This window comes from Ornithorhynchus anatinus, chromosome 4 (assembly GCF_004115215.2).
Source record: "Ornithorhynchus anatinus isolate Pmale09 chromosome 4, mOrnAna1.pri.v4, whole genome shotgun sequence".
Classification (NCBI taxonomy): domain Eukaryota; kingdom Metazoa; phylum Chordata; class Mammalia; order Monotremata; family Ornithorhynchidae; genus Ornithorhynchus; species Ornithorhynchus anatinus.
In genome coordinates, this window is record NC_041731.1 from 55,676,707 (window position 1) to 55,694,290 (window position 17,584).

General features: G+C 42.1%; 1 protein-coding gene and 2 non-coding genes across 5 annotated transcripts in view; 1 reads left to right on the forward strand and 2 right to left on the reverse strand.

Annotated features, from left to right (window-relative positions):
- RUNX1T1 (RUNX1 partner transcriptional co-repressor 1) overlaps nucleotides 1-17,584 on the reverse strand; it is a 159,041-nt gene that overhangs the window by 79,726 nt on the left and 61,731 nt on the right. The gene's annotated exons all lie outside the window — the stretch shown is intronic.
- On the reverse strand, nucleotides 1,787-1,924 carry LOC114811604. The gene has a single exon (XR_003759300.1). It is a non-coding gene; the product is annotated as a small nucleolar RNA SNORA7 (small nucleolar RNA).
- Nucleotides 15,081-15,218, forward strand: LOC114811510. The gene has a single exon (XR_003759208.1). It is a non-coding gene; the product is annotated as a small nucleolar RNA SNORA7 (small nucleolar RNA).

Consider the following 17,584-nt stretch of genomic DNA (forward strand, 5'->3'; position numbering starts at 1 on the left):
GGGGTGGGGTGGGTGGGGGGCAGTTAGCCTGGGATTACAGGCCAGACCAGTCATGTTTACATCTAGATCTGGAAAGATTCCAAAACAAATTATCCAACAATTAGTTTGCAGCTATCTAGACAGCAACTGGTATGACTCTATGTTGACTCTAGATTGTAAACTGGTTATAGGCAGGGAGTGTATCTGCTAATTCTATTGTATTGTACTCTCCCAAATGCTTAATAGAGTGCTTTGCACATAGTAAATACTCAATGAACATCACGGATTGATTGAGCAAATCATGTCACATCAATTTAATCTTCCTCTACAATAGGATGGCAGGCTTTGGAGAAAATGGAAGCAAAGGAGATGCTTTTCTGATAACACCCTCCTCTAGAAGCTAGGAAGAGAGTATAAGTAGGTTGCATCCCTGGTCTGTGGGACATTTGCTTCCAAAGGGTAGTCCAGAAAAGGTTCCGTGTCCATCTTAGTTGGCATATCTACAAGGATATGTCCTAAGAACAAATATTTTCCCTTGCTCAGCCCATGTATACATCCCTAATTTTTTTTTATGGTAATGGTTAAGTCCTATGTGCCAGGCACAGTATGGAGCAATGGGGTAAGACACAAGATAATCGGATTGTATACAGCCCCTGACTGTCATGTGGCTCACAGTCTTAATCCCCACTTTGTAGATGAGGGAACTGAGGCACAGAGAGGTTAAGTGACTTGCCCAAGGTCACCCAGCAGACAAGTGGCAGAGCCAGGATTAGAAACCAGGTACTTCTGATTCCCAAGCCCATGCTCTGTCCATTAGGGCCACAATGCTTCACACTAGGCCAAGCTGCTTGTTTTTCTACATTATTTATATCACTATGGATATTATCAATATTATTGATCTATATTAATGTCTGCATCCCTCTCTAGACTATAAGCTCATTGTGATCACGGAACGTGTTTACCAACTCTATTATATGGTACTCTCCCAAGCATTTAGTACAGTTTTCTGCACACAGTAAGCACTCAATAAATATGAGTTATTGATTCAATATCTCTATTGTTTAACCTGGATTGAAAAATAGGTCAACATCGTGATGACAAATTGGGAGGAATCGGCAATATTTTGAAAGTAAGGGGGAAAAATCAAAACTGACAGAAATTGGAAAGTCAGTCCTAAAAAACCTAAATAAAGCCAATAGAGACAAAGGCAGGATGGCACACTTTGGAGTAAAAAGCAATCTTCACAAAAGATAGAATGGGGAATATTCTGTAGAAAGAGACAGGAGGGCCATAGTGAACTAGAATTTGAATATGAGAATCTGTAAACAGGCATAATTCTTGGAAAGCTAACACAGTACAGGAATGTGGTAGCTAGAGTAACATGCAAGGGTTAGGAAATCATCTTTTCACTAAACCCTGCATTGTTCAGGCATTGAGTATTTTGTCACAAAGAGCAATAATCACTTCTATTAATTCGTTTGTACTTTTCAAGTGCTTAGTATGACACTTGGCATGAGATGAGAGAGGGCCCATAGAGTCCTATAAAGAAAAAGGTCCCAGGGACAAAAAAGTAGTTCCCATTTCTTGTCTTATGCTGTTGAGTAGTCACCGACCCATAGTGACACCATGGATGCATCTCCCTCAGAACCCCCCACCTCCATCTACAATCGTTCTGGTAGTGTTTCCACAGAGTTTTCTTGGTAAAAATCCGCAAGTGGTTTACCATTGCCTCCTTCCGCACAGTCAACTTGAGTCTCCACCCTCGACACTCTCCCATGTCGCTGCTGCCCAGCGCGAGTGAGTTTTGACTTGTAGCAGATTGCCTTCCACTCACTAGCCACTGCCCAAGCTAGGAATGGCATGGGTATGCCTCTGCTTGACTCTCCCTCCCATAGTCGAGACTGGTAGGGTACTGGAAACTCTCCAGGTGTGACTCTGAGAGGATAGTTCCCATGAGAAAAGGTTAAAGCAATTGGGATTATTTATTTTACAATAAACTCCTTGTGGGAGGGACCATATCTACATACTTTATTGCACTGTACCCTCCCAAGGGCTTAGTAGTGCTCTGTACAAAGTTAAGTGCTTGATTAATACCACTCATTAACTGATTGAAGGCTAAGAGGTTATTTAGTAGCTGCCTTCAAGTTTATAAAAGGTCTTTAATGTGGAGGATGCTAACCTGTGGTTTTCCACGTCCAATGAGCCCAAACAAGAGGAAACTGTTAAAATCAGTAATGATCTACTGGACACAAGGAAGATCTTCTTGATAAATAAGGTGATCAAACACTGGAATGCACTATTAATGAAAGTGGTGGGCTTTCCATTCTAGGAATCTATAAAGAAAGAAAAATAAACATCCAACTGTCCCACATGGCTTTGTCATGCTTCTTCCTGGAGACTGGAAATTTAATCAGATGATCTCTCATGAACTTTTCTAGTGTTATTATTTTATGCTTCCATAATGATAACGAGCCAAATCTCTATGTAAAATCTCAGGGATTACACGTGGTGTTCTGAGTGCGGGTCAATCCTGGGTTCACTCCTATTTAACATTTTCATCAATGGCCTGAATGGTGGAACAGAAACCAGGCTCATTAAATCTGCAGATGGCACCAAGCTGCCCAACACATTCCAAAGCAGACTTAAAATTCAAAATGACTGGGATAAAGAGACAAAGTGAGAAACAAACAGAATGACACCCCATGGGGGAAAAGCACATGGTAGCTCATAGAAACAATGCCACATGTTTCACTGTTGCAGTCACGGGGTGAAATGCTGGAAAATAAAATCACCCGCTGAATGGAGTAGGTATGGCTCTTTATGTACAAGGGTAAAGGATGTTAACACACAAGGCCACAATACTCTATCAAATAAGGGAAATATAGGCACCCTTCAGGTTCAAAAGCAAAATTTCTGACAGTGACTTGCCATCCATGGACACAAGCATGAGCAGGACTCTAGACTGTAATCTCTTTGTGGGCAAGGAACATCGTCTATTAAGTGCTTCAGACAGTTCTCTGCACACAGTAAGCACTCAAGAAATGATTGATTGATGTGTGATCCACAGCCTTTTCCATCAAATGGTATTTATTGAGCGCTTACTTTGTAGAGAGCACTGAACTAAATGCTGGGGAGAGTACAATATAACAATAAGCAGACACATTTCCTGCTCTCCCATGTTGTATAGCAGGCAAACAGTAAGTTTTAGGTTGCCATGGCAGGTGCTGTGGGGTTTTTTTAACTTTTTTTCTAAGGTCCTTGTAGGCAGGGATTACATCTACCAACTCTGTTGCACCGGATTTTCCCAAGCACTTAGTACAGTGCTCTGCACACAGTATGTGCTAAATCGATACTACCGATTGATTCCAAAAACCTATACCCGAGAAGAGCAAAGTAATGAGGTCTAGAAGAAAGACAGCCAGGAGTCCTGGGTTCTAATTCTGGCTCGATCACTTGCCTGCTGTTTGGACTTCGGGCAAGTCATTTAATTTCTCTGAGCCTCAGTTTCCTCATCTGTAGAAATGGGGATAAGATAAAGCTCCCCTTTAGATTGTGAGCCCTACATGTAACAGGAGCTGTTCAGGCTGCTTATACTGTATTTATCCTATGGCTTAATTCAGTGCTTGGCATATAGTAAGTACTTAACAAATACCACTCTTATTATTAAGAGGGACTCCTGGCTGCATGCCAAGGTGGTTCTCCATGCTGTGGGCTCTTTGCTGCCCACATCAACCCTCCACTACCAACCAGTGGGTTTTTATCAAATCTTTGGAGTAGTTATAGTCACTTCACTTCATTACAGTGACTTCCATCTACCACGCAATAGCTTCAGGGGTCACAGATTCAAATCAAAAGGCATTCCTCAGATGAAAGGACATGTAATTACTCCACTAGTCCTTGAGCTAATTTTTGTCACCTTGGGCAGTAACTGCACCATCAACTCTGAATGTGAACACCAATTTCACAAACACAGCAAGAGTGTTCCTTCTAGTCTACTACTGGCCCTGTCGAAGTTGAGGGCAACCGCCTGGGGGAAAATGGTGGAGAACAGGCAGGAGATTAAACCAAAGATCGGTCTCTTCCAGATCCTCACAGATGAGTCTCTCCCCCAGCACTCATCACTCCTCTCCAAATCTCTCCACTGCTGCTCTTCATGGGGAACAGAAGGAAAATTACTCATTGGCCAGAAGCATTTGAGGCTTTTAAAGGACCATTTTCTATTTTCTTTTATTCTATATAAATAAAACCTAACACCTTCCTAGGTTGATATATGTGTAATGTGTATATAAACCTGGGAGGGAGTTAATTTATATATATTCTTATACATATGCACACACACCTATACAAGACACATATATTAAAAACAGTAGAAGATGCATGATAACTGGCTGAGTTGGTGAAACTAATGAAAAAATAATAATAATAATAATAATAGTATTTGTAGAGTGCTTACTATGTGCCAGGCACTCTATGAAGCCCTAGAGTGGATACAAGCAAATCAGTTTGAACACAGTCCCTGTCCCATGTGGAGCTCACAGTCTTCATCCCCATTTTACAGATGAGGTAACTGAGACCCAGAGAAGTAAAGTGACTTGCCCAAGATCACACAGCAGACAAGTGGAGGAGGCAAGATTAGAACCCATAACCTTCCGTCTCCCGGACTTGTGCTCTATCCAGTATGATTCCAAAGGTATCTCAGGATGAACAAGATTCAGTATTGGCTCATGTTAGTTAAAAAGAGAGAAAGAGAGAGATCTGTGTTACCAAGATGAACAAAAAGGTTTATAGGAACCATGACACAGTCCTGCTCTCACACTCTTCACTGGTCATATCTGCGCTACAGATGAAACTGGTTACCAACTGCAATTAATCCATCAAACAATCATATTTACTGAGCTTTTACCATGTGCAAAACACGATACTGAGTGCTTGGGAGACTGCAGTACAATAGAATTAGCAGACATGTTCACTGTCCATAACAAGCAAGAAAAAGAGAAATGTAAGGTTCAGATTGACAAAGAGAGGTGATTTTCCATAATGTCATCCAGCATATAATGCATAATTTGCAAGAGGAGATGAGAAAAAACACCTCAAAGGCTCGATGAAGCACAACATCACATTTGACTAGTTGCTAGAGACAACCACAACAGAAAAAGCAGGAGTCAAGAATGGAATCACATTTTAGGTCCAGGGTTTCAAGAGACCATGACACCAACAAGTAGAATAGCATGCTAGAAATACTACCGATTTGCAAGGGACCATCTTTAGACCTGGACAATAAAGAAGGAACCAGTCACACCACTCTTGTCAACCAGATGGATACTTATCACTGCCAGAAGCAACATCTTTGAATCTGAACAGCAGATATTTATATCAAATAGAAACTTTTAAGATTTTATATAACGTGGAGAAATGGCCCCTTCCTCCAACTAGTTTAGAATCAAAAATAGGAATTTTCTATGTAAAGCAGTCATAAATACTCCAGAAGATCCAACTGTACGAACAGAAGAACCTGTCAGAAGGCTTAATGAGGAAGAATTTACCAGAGGGATAAGTAAAGACATCTAAGACACCCCAAAGGAGATGAACCTGAGAGACAGCCTTGCATGGAGCCCAAGCATGGGATCCCACTGACACGGAGGATATTTCCCTTTCAAGCTTTCCATTTTCCTTCATAACCCAAAGCCTCACATCATATACCCTGCCACAAGCTCAATTTCTCTACCTACTAGGAAGTAATAATAATAATAATATTAATAGTATTTGTTAAGGGTGTACAAAGTACCAGTCACTGTACTAAGTGCTGGGATAGATATTAAGCTAACCAGATTGAACACACTTCCTGCCCCATATGAGGTTCCTGAGTCTTATTCCCATTTTACAGATAAGGTAACTGAGGCACAGAGCAGTCGTTATTTGCCCATGGTCACACAGCAGACAAGTGACGGAGCCAGGATTAGAACCCAGCTTCTTCTGACTCCCAGACCCATGCTCTATCCACTAGGTCATGCTGTGGTGCTTGTCAGTATTTGGGCATACTTTAAAGCTATTTTATTGTTACCAATATCCTTGAATCCTCTCCATTGTTGCCTCTCCCCACCAAGGATTAGGCCCTTCGAATTGCATTATTATTTTTGAATTATTTTTCTCATTCCTAGACCACAGTGAACCACAGGATTCTGGACCTGGAATAGCATAACTCTCTAATGGCTACACTATACTATGGAAACAGGATCATCAGTTACCAGTTATAGCTATGAATTTCCAATTAACGAATCTAATGCATTCTCTAGTCTGCATTTCTATTTTAAAATCAGTGGTATTTGAGTGCTTACAGTGTGCAGACCACTATACTAAGTGCTTGAGAGAGTACAAAGCAATAGAATTGGTAGATACGCTCCCTATTTTTAAAGGAGACAAATTATGTTTAGTGTAAATTCCCCATTTAGTATGGTCATTTAACCGTAATCATTTCGCATAGCACTATCCGTAATATTTATTAAGTATATGTATGCAGAACACTACCTAGGCATATGGAAGGATAAATTAGAACCAGAAGATATTGTTGCTGCCCTCAAAAGGTTTGCAGATGTCATCTGAGTGTAATAAGAAATACAGAAAGTGGGGGAAACTGAAGAGGATGGCTCTTTTATGGGACTCTTTAAGTGGCATTTATTAAGTTCCAGGTGTTGTGCTTAGAATTGAGATACAAGAATCAGCTCAGACACAGTCCCTGTCCCAACAAAATGGGCCTCACTGCTTAAAGGAAAGGGAGAGCAAGCATGTTATCAATTACCTCATTTGTAAAATAGGTAAGACTGTGAACCCCATGTGGGACAACCTGATGACCTTGTATCTACCCCACACTTAGAACTGTGCTCGGCACATAGTAAGCGCTTAACAAATACCATCATTATCATTACGTTATTCCCATTTTTCAGCCGAGGAAACAGGCAGAGGAAAGTTGGGTGACTTGTCCAAGGTCAACCAGCAAGATAGAGACAGAGCTATGACTAGAACCTGAATCCTTTGACTTTCAATCCTCTGCTCTTCGAGAGAGTTCTAGTCCATAAAAATATACGCAGGCATTTTTAAAAACACCAATGCTCTCATAGTGATAAAGCTGTGCTTTGAGATCTATTTAAAATTAAAAAAAGAGATAAAAGCAGTAGTTGAGTCTTCGTGATTATTCATTTCCCTCGAACTTCTCAAAAGTCTTATCTGGACTACTGGAACTTGAAACAGGAAAGGGTTGATCTGGAAGGGGTGGCACTTTCCTCAGAATTGTATCAAAATGTGTACTCTTAGCAAACATCCACTCGCTCTAAGCAATGACGGTATCACTGAGATGGCTGGGTGGGGGACGGGGGAGCAGCTGCGAATAAGGCAGCAGGAAAACTCACTTGAAAAACTTTCTTCAGGATAGTAAAGGAGAGTGGCCATCCCCAAGATCAAAGGGGGAAAATCTGAGTGGGTTATAAAAACAGGAAAGAGGGTTTATTCATCGTTTGAATGTCAAGAAGGACAGTCATCACGCTGCTTCTTCAAGCACTCTAATGTCGCTGATGGAGACAGAACCCCGGACTGGATTAACGTGGCTAGACATTCTGATTTAGCCAGGTCATTCCAGGGACATATTTGTGTCCTCAAAAAAATCGAATTAAATATAAAATGTTCGGGCTGAGATGGGTGTATTCAGTCATTGAGAGGGCGTCAGAGAGGAAACCAGGGAGAAGGGTATCCACTGCCTATAAATCCCTGTCCCAACATAACCAGCATGTCCTGGGGAGGAGTTGTTTTAACCCCGGGTCCATGATCTAGGCTTGTACTAGCTCTGGGTTCCCAGATTAATGATAATAATAATAATGATGGTATTTGTTAAGCGCTTACTATGTGCAAAGCACTGTTCTAAGCGCTGGGGGATACAAGGTGATCAGGTTGTCCCACGTGGGGCACACAATCAATCCCCATAATACAGATGAGGTAACTGAGGCACAGAGAAGTTAAGTGACTTGCCCAAAGTCACACAGCTGACGAGCGGCAGAGCCGGGATTAGAACTCATGACCCCTGACTCCCAAGCCTGAGCTCTTTCCACTGAGCCACGCTACTTCTCTACTGGGGTTGTCTGTAGCTGTGACTTTTTCAGGCTACACCCATATGTCTTCCCTGACTAAGACCTCATTTTCTCTTCTCTCACGTCCTTTTGTGTTGCCCTCATTTGCTCCTTTTATTAAACCCTCCCTCAGTACTTACAAACACATCTGTAATTTATATATGTAAATTAATGTCTATCTCCCCCCGTTAGACTGTAAGTTCATTGTGGGCAGGGAATGTGCCTACTATCTCTGTTACACTGTTATATTGTACTCTCTCAAGCACTTAGTACAATGCTCTGGACAAAGTAACTGCTCAATAAATATGATTAATTGACTGGTATTTTTTGGAGTTGCAGGGTGAAATCAGGAGAGGCGACAGGGGTGGAATAAGTGAATGCTTCTCCTAGATCTAGTGCCCTTCACTCCTCCCCTTCTCTCCCTCCCCTAAGCAGCGTGGCTCAGTGGAAAGAGCACAGGCTTGGGAGTCAGAGGTCATGAGTTTGAATCTCGGCTCTGCCACTTGTCAGCTGTGTGACTGTGGGCAAGTCACTTCACTTCTCTGGGCCTCAGTTACCTCATCTGTAAAATGGGGATTAACTGTGAGCCTCACGTGGGACAACCTGATTCCCCTGTATCTCCCCCAGCGCTTAGAACAGTGCTCGGCACATAGTAAGAGCTTAACAAATACCAACATTATTAACATTATTAATATCGAACTCATCCATTTCTGCCCCACCCCCAACTCACTTAATATTTGTTTATTAGGCTCCGTGGTTCACTGGATTGCTCTAGTAATGGCATTGCTTATGTCCTGTGTGAAGACAGTTACAGGGAGTGTGTGCCTAATATTGGGAAAAGGATTCCTGAAGTAATTTTAGTTGGATGCAAAACTCTTGCTGAATTTGCTGAAATTACAGAAAAACCTGAGCAAGAATCTAAATGTTTGAGAAAAGGGTCGAGGAGGAACAAGGAAATAAAATTGAAAATGAGAGAAATGTCTTCTTCCTTTTGGAGGATTGCACTGACATCCTCCTGTAAAATACCCAGGGTATGCTAGGAGGAGTTGCGATCGAAATTCAGGGAAAATATACTCAGCATTATATTTTTCAATCACCTAAAATCCATAAGAACGAGTGAAGAAAAAAGCAGAAATACACGCAAAAGAGGGGGAAAGAGTCCTCTTTCCAAGCAGATCTCTCCTAGGGTACTCTATATGGTTCCCACATCAGGATGGAAAAAGAAGAAAAGATTAGGGTCAGCTGGGCATTTGAGGGCAATGGGCTAACCATCCTGGCTATTCAAAGTCAATCAGTCATATTTATTGAGCGCTTACTGTGTACAGAGCATTGTATTATTTGGAAAAGTACAACAGAGTTGGTAGACATGATTCCTGCCTACGAGTTAAAAGATATCACCAATTATTCTTTCATTCATTCATTCAATCGTATTTATTGAGCGCTTACTGTGTGCAGAGCATTATACTAAGCTCTTGGAAAGTACAGTTCGGTAACAGAATGAGACAGTCCCTACCCTACAACGGGCTCACAGTCCAGAAGATGGAGACAGACAACAAAAAACGTAGACAGGCATCACTACCATCAAAATAGATAAGTAGAATCATAGATAAATGCAAATCATTAATAAAATAAATAGAGCAATAAATATATTCAAACAGACACAAGTGCTGTGGGAAGGGGAAGGGGGAAGAGAAGAAGGAGGGAGTAGGGGGAATGGGGAGGGGAGGAGGAGCAGAGGGAAAGGGAGGGCTCAGTCTGGGAAGGCCTCCTGGAGGAGGTGACCTCTCACCCAACCTCAATTCAACAAGAAAATGGGCCAAGATCACCCCCCAAAAATAATTACCAACATTAACCGAAGCCTGTAACCTAAAGGGATGACAGTTTAGGAAGCAATTATTGGGCTTCATATTCAATTATTTTTACTTAAAATTCCGTGTTGATATTTCCAATCTAGTATTCTCTCTCCATGGGTATGACTCCCAGAGACTGAAATTTTCTTTACTTCTGCTCTCACTCTCAATGAAGCATTCCTGCTTATAATGGGGCTGTCACCAATGTAGGTTACAATCAAGGCTTGGAAAACTGAAACTTCAATAATTTGTTCTCAAATTTGAAACATTTTAACATCTCAATCATCTAAAATCCATAAGAATGAGTGAATAAAAACACCAGAAATTCATGCAAAAGAGGGGGAGAGAGATCCTTCTGCTGCAAGCAGATCTCTCCCAGGATACTCTATACAGTTCCCATATCAGGATGGAAAAAAAAAAGAAAGGCTAAGGGGGAGCTGGGTATTCGAGGGCAGTGAAACTGTAAAGCTGTCAACTGATCAGCCAGACAACGAGCGGCTAATTTAGAAAAGATGTTTACCCAAGTGAGTCTCAAAACCTCCTGTCTGGAAATTGGGACATCTTCTCAATAGTTCCAGCCCTGAAGAGAGGCATTAACGACCCCAGTCCTACAAAACACCTGGCTATCACGCGAACCTTTGAGAAGTAGCTTGGTGTAGTGGATACAGCACGGGCCTGGAAGTCAGAAGGTCATGGGTTCTAATTTCAGCTCTGCCACTTGTCTGCTGAGTGACCTTGGGCAAGTCACTTCAGTTCTCAGAGCCTCAGTTACTTCATCTGTAAAATGGGGAATTGAGATGTGAGCCTTATAAGGGACAGGGACTGTGTCCAATCCAATTTGCTTGTATCCACCCCAGCACTTAGAACAGTGCATGGCACAGGGTAAGGCTTAACAAAATCCATCATTACTATTATTATTAACCTTTAACATCGGCAAACGGTTTTGGGGTCGTCACACCACAGTGACATATGAATGAAAGGTATTACTGCTTCTATTCACACTATCACAAAGTAATGCTTTTTTTTAACATAATTGTCTTCATGTGTACATATTTATGAGGAAAAAGCATAAAGAAGACTGGCAAAATAAGGTAAATTATTTTGGTTTTCCTTTTTATTACTGAGCATCAGGAAAGGAGTTTGATATCATGAGGTTAGCCTAGGCTAACAGAAGAGCCCAAAGTGTCTACTAGGGCTTTGTGTGGGTAGGGGTGGGAAGGGGAGGCTTTGGGAAAATTTAAGTGCGTAATCCAACTGACACTTTTTCAGCCAATTATCAATTACTTATCGTAATGAAGCACAAGCAACTCAGATTGCCCAACCCGTTTTTTAGCTTCTTCCCCTCAAGCCTTTCTAGAGCAGATAACAAGGAAAACAAAGGGGTTAATTTAGGTTGTGTGCCCTTCTTGTATGGTTGGCTCTTTCCTGGATTGTCTAATAAGCAGCAGGACAGAGGAGAATAAGTAAGGGGCATGGAAAATCCAAAAACAAGATGACCAGTGGACTGCGATATCTCTGCATAAAGACCTATAGTCTGGAGTGGTAGTGCAATTTCAATGATGTTGATCAAATAAAAAGAAAAACTGTCATAGCTTTCAAATAAAAGTACCGATGCCCTGTGTGAGATTATTATATCAATCAATGATACTGATTGAGAGCTTACTACGTGCAGAGCACTATACTAACGGCTTGGGAAAGTACAATACAACAGAATTAGCAGAAATGCTCCCTGTCCATAACGAGTTTACCTTATAGAAGGTAATTGCTTTTTCCAGTCTTTCGTCTCAAAAGACCCCTATCACTAAAATGTAGCCACCGCAGAATTTAATCTGTCCATCAACATTATTAGGCACCCACTATATTCAGAGACTTTAACAATACCAAATGATAGAGACACGTTACTCCACAAATAGAAGCTACTCCTGGTCCCTGACCTGGAGGGACAAATAGAACTAAGACAGGGATAGAGAGCATAACGAGTGGAACCCATCAAGACTTAGTTTGGGACCCTTACATTGACAACAGCCCAAGAACCAAGAAGGTGATAGCGGGTTTGAGTCCCTGCAGTCCTGCTATTCCTGCAATTTGGCAAAAAGTAGCATCAGTGCTCCAGCAACAAGCCGGCATCAGTGCTCTAACTGCTCTCCGAAAGAGTAGAGAAGCAGTATGACACAACGGAATGAGCAAAGGTTTGGGATTCAGGAGATCTGGGTTCTAATTCTGGCCTCACCACAAGCCTCCTCTGTGACGTTGGGCAAGTCCCATAACTTCTCCGAGCCTCAGTTTTCTCAGGTTTAAACTGGAGATTAAATAACTGTGCTCCCTCCCACCTAATGTGTGAGCCCTGTATGGGTCAGGGACTGTGTCCAATCCGATTACGTTGAATTTATATCAGTGCTTAATACAGTGCACTGGACACAGTAAGTAACTTGGCAAATCCCACAATTATTAGGAAACCTCTCTCTTCCTGTACTTGCTTACAACACCTTTTCTGGGATGGAGAATTTGGAAAATTAATCTAGTACCCTTGCTTAGGTACTATATCAATCCAACAATTATATTCATTGAGGGCTTACTCTGTGCAGAGTGTGACTTTGGGCAAGTCACTTCACTTCTCAGTGCCTCAGTTACCTCATCTGTGAAATGGGGATTAAGACTGTGAGCCTCACATGGGACAACCTGATTACCCTGTATCTACCCCAGCGCTTAGAACAGTGCTCGGCACACAGTAAGCACTTAACAAATACCAAGATTATTATTACAATATAACAGAGTTGGTAGCTAATAATAATAATGTTGGCATTTGTTAAGCACTGACTATGTGCAGACCACTGTTCTAAGCGCTGGGGTAGACACAAGGGAATCAGGTTGTCCCACGTGGGGCTCACAGTCTTAATCCCCATTTTCCAGATGAGGTAATTGAGGCACCGAGAAGTGAAGTGACTTGCCCAAGGTCACACAGCCGACAAGTGGCAGAGCCGGGATTCGAACCCATGACCTCTGACTCCAAAGCTCTTTCCACTGAGCCACGTTGCCTCTCTGTCCACGAGGAACTTGCAGTTTACAGGAGAGATGCTATCCCACACTACTGTCTCATAAGGCTATAGACACACAATGGAAAAGAAACACATAGAGATCATGTATAGAGAAATACTTAATTTTTAGAGTCACTTAAATGACTGGTGTGATGGAAGTTAAATAAGGTTAGTCAGGAGAGGTTTTATGGTGGAAGTAGCATTTGGTGGCAAGCTGATGGTAATCAAAGAGGAAGAAGATAATAATACTGATGACATTTGTTAAGCACTTACTATGTGCAAAGTACTGTTCTAAGTGCTGGGGTAGATATGAGGTGATCACGGTGTCCCACTTAGGGCTCACAGACTTCATCCCCATTTTACAGAAGACAGAACTGAGGTCCAGAGAAGTGACGTGACTTGCCCAAAGTCACACAGCTGACAAGTGGCAGAAGCGAGATTAGAACCCACAACCTCTGACTCCCATGCCCAGGCTCTTTCCACTAAGCCACGCTGCCTTCTCCATCTCACTAACAAGGGGGATAACACATGCATTGGCACAGCGATTCCCCCGAGAGGGATGATAAGCAACTCTTCTCGGCTTAGGAACGAAGCCAAGGGTGAGAGAAGATTAGGTCAGTAGGGAGAGCCAGTTGGTAGAGTGACTGGAAACTCACAACCAGGAGTTTCAACTAGAGATTAACAGCAAATAGTGCTCACTGAAGGTTTCTGAAAAGGAGTCTAACCAAATCCAATTAAAGCCAGATGATTAATTTTTTCCCTCCGATTTCCTGAAGGCAGTCATACAGAGAGGAGTCTCTTGCAATAATAATAATTGTGGTATTTGTTAAATGCTTACTATGTGCCAGGAACTGTACTAGGCACTGAGGTGAATAAACACAAATCGGGTTGGATACAATCCCTGACCCACATAGGGCTCACATCTCAATCTGCATTTTACAGATGAGGAAAGCGAGGCACAGAAGTGAAGTGACTTGTCCAAGGTCACAAGCGGACAAGTGGCAGAACCAGGATTAGAACCCAGGACCTTCTGACTCCCAGGCCTATGCTTTATCCACTACACCATGCTCCTTCACTAAGACTGAGTGAGGTATTTAGGTTCTGGACTAGTGACTTGGAAAAAGGAGAGAAATAACAGTGAGAGAGAACCGGAAAGCTTTAGAGATACATGGGAGGTGCCAAAAGAAATTTTCAGGATGTACTGCTAGGGACAAGAAAAGTACTGTAGTCCTCAGTGGTAATGGTAAATTTACAAAAAGCGAATGTTTGGAGAAGAAAAAGAGGGACCTGTTTAGTGATGGTAATGGTATGTAGAAAAGTCTGCCAAAAATCTCTAACTGTACATAACAATCAATCACATTTATTGAGTTCTTATTGGGTGCAGAGAACTGTACTTAGCACTTGGTAGAGAGCTCGGAGTTAGTAGTTACATTTACTACACACAAGGCGCTCACAGTCTAGAGGGAGAAGCATACATATTCAATTTGAAATATACAAACACACATGCATATCTCGCATTTGCCTTAGTATTTGAATGTGTTGCTAGTGATGTTGGGATTTCATCTAAATGCATAGATAGGGCCAAAAAAGTCTCTTTCACATTGAACATATATAAAGATTACAGGGCAGCTTTCCAAGCTTTCCTATTGCCCAAAGGTCTGCATAGACATCTATTGTAGACATGCCAAGGAACTTGACATGGACAGATGTGCATTATCTGGAGAATTCTGGAAGTGGGAGAAAAGAAGAAAAATTACATACAAGTCGGGTATTGTGCACTTGTTTAGCGAGCACTTCTTTAGAGAGCCAGTTGGTAGAGCACTTGTTTGCAGGCAAAGTGTTTTGTCTTATGAGGCTTTAAAGATGAAGGTTGGTAAGGGTGGGGGATGATGGAAGATAAATCCAAAATCACCCTCCCACTGCTGTGGGAGCAGAGTGCTCCTCTCCAAATCTCTTCCCTCCCTTCTTCCATTGCTCTTTAAGGACGGGGGCCATATCTTCTACTTCTAGTGAACTCTCTCAGGCACCTACTACAGCGCTCTGTGCAATATACCTAACTACTGATGCTGACAACTGGTAATAATAAAGCCTATCTTGGAAATCCCCTCTCAAGATCGCACCTGGAGAGTTTCCAGTACTCTACCAGTCTCGGCTATGGGAGGGAGAGTCAAGCATAGGCCTTCCCATTCCATTCCTAGCTTGGGCAGTGGCTAGTGAGTGGAAGGCAATCTGCTACGAGTCAAAACTCCCCTGTGCTGGGCAGCAGCAGTAGCATGAGAAAGAGTCGAGAGTGGAGACTCAAGTTGATGGTGTGGAAGAAGGCAATGGTAAACCACTTCCATAAATTTGATCAAGAAAACTCTTTGGATGCACTATCAGAACGACTGCAGGTGAAGAGTAGGGCGTTCTGGGAAAGAAGTGTCCATGTAGTCACTGTGGGTCAGAGATGACTTGAGAGCATAAGATAAGATTCTGGAGATACCAACTCTGGAGAAGCAGCACTGCCTAGTGGGTAGAGCATGGGCCTTAGAGTTACAAGGACCTGTGTTCTAATCCTGGTTCTGCTACTTACCTGCTGTGTGACCTTGGGGAAGTCACCTTTCTGTGCCTCAGTTTGAAAAATGGGGATTAAGACTGGGCGTCTCATGTGGGACCGGGACCGTGTCCAACCTGATTAACTCGTATTTACTCCAAAGCATAGGACAGTGCTTGGCTCATAATAGGCACCTAACAAATACCATAAAGAAAAAACCCTTCCCAGAAGCAGAAGATCCCTGGCCCATTTCCTCTCTACACCAGAGGTCACCAGCAGAAATGCCTCCGCTTTGTCACCAGTTATGGCCAAGAAGTCTCCTTAAAAATCTTTACAAATTTGTCTTCTTACATCCCAGGTTTCTTTTCTCTTCTGTCCAAGAACCCAAAGGGGAAATTGCTCCTTGAATAACTACGACTGCCTGGCTTAATAATAATAATAATAATGGTATTTGTTAAGTGTTTACTATGTACCAGGCACTCTACAAAGCACTGGGGTGAATACAAGAAAATTGGGCTGGACACAGTCCCTGTCCCATGAGGGGTTCACAGCCTCAATCCCTACTTTACAGGCTAGGGAACTGAGGCACAAAGAAGTGAACTGAACTGACCAAGGTCACACAGCAGAGAAATGGCAGAGTCAGGATTAGAACCCATGACCTTCTGACTTCCAGGCCCGTGCTCTATCCGCTACACCATGCTGCTTCTTCTGCTGCTTAGGTGGATATGGTATCTAAGACACAAGGACTGGCAAGTTGAATGTCCTGAGATTACTGGTTTGAGATGAACTACCACAAAGTAGTATAAAACCAGAGGCTTCTGCTTTCATGCAAGCAAAACCCATCACCTAAGCATTAGAGAGCAAAAAGGAAGAAGACCACAGGGAACAAGAAAATGTGTAAATATAGCAGATCACATTCGCTCTCTATCTTCGATGAATTATATATGTATTTAAAAAAAAAACTAAAACAAAAAATCCTGACGTGTAATGAGATCCAAAAATGAAAAATACATCTACAGATCCACTGTGCTGAGCAGTGGGACAACAGTGATTACCTGTTTCTGAGTAAAGCAGAGAACAACAGTACTAAAACGGAGGAAGGACGCGAGCTTGCTGGTAGAGAGCACCCCACTGACTTTACTCATTTGGTGTAGGAAAGTTTATCTTCTACATTAACATCACAGCACTTTAAAAATAATACAACCCAGTGGAGAAGGCAGAGGATAAGGAGACTGAAAAATATGAGGAACCGGAAGATGTTTTTCAAACAAGGTCAACATAAACCTCGTAGGAAGGAATTTATTGTTAATAAACGACAAAAAGCAGGAACAAGAGTGCTTCACTGGCATGTTTAGAAAAGGAGAGCAAAGTGTGCAATAAGTCCAACTGGTTACTTTGGCAGAGGCAAGCCGTCATTCACTGGAAATATACTATTCCAAAAAGAACAATGGCAGCAATCTGGAAACGTACAGAAGCAGCCACTCAAAACCAGTCAACCTTTATTCTGCCGTAAATGAAAAGAATCTCTGTCAACCAGACTGCTTAATGTTCCACCAAGACACAAGCCTATCAATTAATAGTGATAATCAGTTTTATGAAGCACTTACTATGTGCTATGCCCCGATGTATCTACAGAATGGTCAAATTTCACACAGTTTCTCTGCCATAGGGTGGTCACAGTTTAAGAGACAGAACTGATATTTACCCCCATTTTACAGATAAGGTTAATGAGGCTTAAAGAGAACTGAAGCCCAGGTGGGGAAGTGACTTGCTCAAAGTCACAGAGAGATCCTGCGACAGAATCTGAGTTAGTATCTGGGTCTCCTGACTCCGAGTCTTAAGCCATTTGTCTCCCTGAAATGCACCGCCGCAATCCACCCAAACCACCAGGCCTAAAGTAATGCGACCGAGAGCACTTAGAAGACGACCTAGAATCACCAGCTTAGCAAAAAACTGTTTGCCAAGGAATTCTGCTTCCTCATAGAATCAAATTTCATGATTCTCAGACTCAATTTATACTATTTTGATGGGTTGTGATTATGATATATTCCTTTCACCAAAAAAAAAAAAAAA